Consider the following 4,339-nt stretch of genomic DNA (forward strand, 5'->3'; position numbering starts at 1 on the left):
TCACTGTGTGCTCTGCTTTTTATTTTAGATTTACCCATAAAACTGGTGAAAGATGAAAGCTTGATTAAAATTAAAAAACTTTTTGCAGCTTAAGTCGGAGATTAGATGAAGATGCTTCTGGGGTATATTTCCTGTTTCTTGGTGCTAGAGGGATTGTAGGTCATTAGTTAAAACAGCAGTTTGGGATCCATCTTGTTTGGTCCAAGTAACATAAATGTTATGACAACTAATGGATATTTTCACCATTGCAGTTAATATTAGAAAGTCTTCCAAACTCTTCATTAAAGGCAATCATTTTGCCTTCTCATAATAAGTTTATTGTCATTTTCTGTAGCACGGCATCAAATTCATATCTTGCTGCTACTCGTATAAGGTTTTTCCCAACAGCTCATCCTGGTTTCATTTGCTTTACGCCAGTAATTTTCAAATGAGTGAAAGTGAGAGATCAGATGTTTTTTCAAGTGCATGAGGAAAAACAGATGTCTGTCTGGAAGATTTATCTATCTCTCTTCAAGAAAATGCTTCAAACAGCTGAGTGGGTACGTTTGAGTGGGCATTTAATGTTTGAAAAAATTGAATTTGAGGCCTGGAAGATGTCTGGTCAGAAATTGGCTTCATGCTTTTGCACTAGTCAACATTCTTTGAACAACAACTATGGAGAGAGCTGAAACTTCTGATAGTGCTATTAAGTAATGAGTCTTTTTCAATTGCACGAGTTGTAAATGAAACAGATAAGTTCTCAAGGGCATACAGATAACTGCAAGAAAGAGCCTGAGTTAAGCAAAACTGTTCACTTCATTGGTTATTCCACAACTCTGAGAAGTCTCTGTATGCTATGTAGCGAGAGATAAGTTCAGAGTTATATTTGATTTAGTAAAGCTTTAGTAGCCATTTAACCATAATAATCAATATCAAGGAACGTAAGGGAGCAAACACCTTTTATAAGTTTAATAAGTGGAAGAATTGTCAGCATAACTATTTAGCCTGTGACAAAAATCAGAATCATAGAATCACAAGGTTGGAAAATACCTACAAGATCATCTAGTCCAACCATCCTCCCATTACCATTGCTACCACAAGCATTAAACCATATCTTGTAGCTCCTCATCCAGACGCCTCTTGAACACTGCCAGGGATGGCAACTCCACCACCTCCCTGGGCAGGCCATTCCAGTGCCTGACCACTCTCTGAGAGAAAAAGTTCTTCCTTATGTCTAACCTAAACCTCCTCTGGTACAACTTGTGGCCATTTCTTTGGGTCCTGTTTGTTGCCTGGGAGAAGAGGCCAAACCCTCCTCATCACAACCTCCCTTCAGGAAGTTGTAGAGTGCAGTGAGGTCTCCCCTGAGCCTCCTCTTCTCCACACTGAACAATCCCAGCTCCCTCAGCCGCTCCTAATAAGACTTGTGCTCCAGACCCCTCACCAGTTTAATTGTCCTTCTCTGGACACGATTCAGGGCTTCAATGTCTTTCTTGCAGTGAGGGGCCCAAAACTGAACACAATACTCAAGGTGCAGCCTCGCCAGTGCTGAGTAGAGGGGGATGATCACCTCCCTGCTCCTGCTGGCCACACTATTTCTAATGCAGGCCAGGATGCCGTTGGCCCTCTTGGCCACCTGGGCACACTGTCAGCTCATGTTCAGCCAAGCATCAACCAACACCACCAGGTCCCTTTCCTCTTCACAATCATCCAGCCACTCATCCCCAAGCCTATAACGCTGCATGGGGTTGTTGTGGCCAAAGTGCAGGACCTGGCACTTGGCCTTGTTGAACCTCATCCCATTCACTTCAACTCACTGATCCACTTCAATTCACCCATTAGTAGTCTCTCGAGGGCTGGGTTTGGGTTTTTTTCTGTTTGCTCAAAACTTTCTCTCATTGCGAGTGATGGACCCTTCTGCATGGATAATTTGAAGCATTATCATCTTCTCATACAGTCCTAGTCGACTGTAAAAATAGATAGTAAAGCTTGGAAACAATCTATTTAAATGTGCCTAGAGTGGTTATATATCTTGGTTTTATGTATGTTTGTTTTTTAAACCACTTACAATTTGCTTGAGAAAGACAAAATAGGAGGTCGCACCCTACACTAAAATATAGTATCTGTTTTGGAGATGGATACTGGTGACTCAGAACCACTCAGAACTGGAAGAGAAATGAAGTCATGTGCTAGCAAATAAAGCACAAAGTAGCAATATATTAACAAATGTCCGTATTGATAAACTGGATAATTAACTTGCCATGCATACTGCAGGGATGAGCGGCGGGAGAAGCTGACTCATTTTGAGAGACATGTTTGCAGTAGTGAAGCCAGTAGTGAAATAAACCTACTTAGTGCCCTTTAGAAAACCATTTTAACATTTTGAATTATAGATTATTATTATTAAATAATTACTATACATGCATAGAAACCTGTGATCAGATTGGTATTTGTCAACAAGTGGCTGCAATAACACAAAATGAGATTTTTGCTCGGTTTCAAAGCAGTCTAAATCTCAACTGCGTGTTGATCAAGGAAATTGGTATAAATTAGGTTTTAAAAATTGTCTGGACTTGAAGAAATGTTATAGATTAATGACTTTTTTAAAGTGGAATATTTAAGTGGGAAGAAGAGGAAATAGAAACTGAAGTGCAGAATATTTAGGAATGTAAAATGGGCATTAGAAAAATCTGTCTTGCACAACTGAAGATAATCAGGCATTTGTCTGAAATCAGGCTAGCTTTGAAATAGCCTCATTACTAGGCAGGTGGTTAAGTGTGGAGATAGGCTGAAAATGCTTGTATTCTGTCTTTAGAAATAGTGAAAAAACATGCTTTTCATGTGGAGGTGACAAAGCATTTTATAGATCCCATATGGTCCAAAAGGAGCTTTATATCTATGAGATATTCGGTATCTACAGGCATAAAAATTGAAACCAAGCGTAATGAGAGTTGGCTGAAAGATTCTGGTCTGCTAATAATGTTCCTTTGAAAGAGGTCTGAGAGTACAGAAATTGAAGAATTTTCTTTACATTGTCCCAATATTCAGAAAAGGCCATGTGGGAGGATTATGTTCTTGTTGCCATGGTACTGGTGGGAACTGAGACACTAGGAGATCTATTATGAGATTCAAAAGAAGAGGAACTAAAGATAGGCTTATACCGAACACGGGTCTGGGCAAACAGCTGTCTCTATTTGCAGAAACTCTGAATTTAGGGGATGTTTTGTAATTCGCGTTGACGGTGTAGTAGGGAGTTAACAAAATTTAATTCAAGAGCACAGGAAAAGGAAAGATGGCATTTAATCTCTGTCATTCAGTTTCCCGATTTCACATAGTGCTATTCTGAAACCACTTGCTTGTGAGCTCCAAGATACGAATTTCCAGGTGGTCACGCCAGCCTGGCTGAAGAGCACTATGGAAGACAAAGAATGCTGTCTAGTGAGCAATTGCCTTGCCATGTGGGTACTTCATTGGCAAGGACAAACTTTTTCAGCCTGATGCATGTATCCTTCAGCTGTTACTGCGTGATCTTCCACGTCAGCCTTGCTTACCTCATCCCCCATAAGCCTGAAGGGAGATTGCTATCTGTTGCCTGTGTTTTCTCATATCTTTATGGCTGCTGCCTTTCCGCCTGCTGGGACAGCAGGAAGTATTCTGCCACGTGCTGTAACCTTACCACCGTCCTCCTGTTATCAGAGTGAGGTCTCCTGCTGACAAGTCGCAAAGCTGTAGCCCTATTGGAGCTCAAGCCTGCTGCTCTTGATGCAGACAGCACATTCCTCAGCATTTACTGTTTTGATTGCTGCTATCAATACATGCTTTAACCCTTGCTACTTCTTGTGCTTCCATATTGGGTTTTTTTTTTTGCAGACCCCTATAGTAGACCTTTCTAATCGAGGACATGTCCTGTTGCAGAAGAACAGTCTAGCAAACATTTTCAGAGACCGCTGCTGGAAAATCACATGTGAAATTCTGCTAGTAAGTACAGGTGTAGTAGTGGTACTATCCAACACTTTAGCTGGTAGTACAGAAACTACCAAAAAGTACAGAAATCACACCAACTTAAAGTGTGTAAAAAATAAAAGTTGCAGCCTCTCAGATTTGAACTGTTACTGATGTGGACCTGTAAGTATTTTGGTTCTACTATCTGCAAAGTCACATTTCTAGAAACAAGGAAATCAAATGTATGAGTTGTCTCTTGGGAAGCAGTAACAGTGAAAAAGATTTCACTGCCTTCCAGTACTTGAAGGGAGCATATAAACAGGGAGGGAATAGCTGTTTACAAGTGTGGATAGTGATGGGACAAGGGGGAATGGTTTTAAACTGAGACAGGGCAGGTTTAGGTTAGATATTAGGAGGA

Source organism: Meleagris gallopavo, chromosome 1, assembly GCF_000146605.3.
Source record: "Meleagris gallopavo isolate NT-WF06-2002-E0010 breed Aviagen turkey brand Nicholas breeding stock chromosome 1, Turkey_5.1, whole genome shotgun sequence".
Classification (NCBI taxonomy): Eukaryota; Metazoa; Chordata; class Aves; order Galliformes; family Phasianidae; genus Meleagris; species Meleagris gallopavo.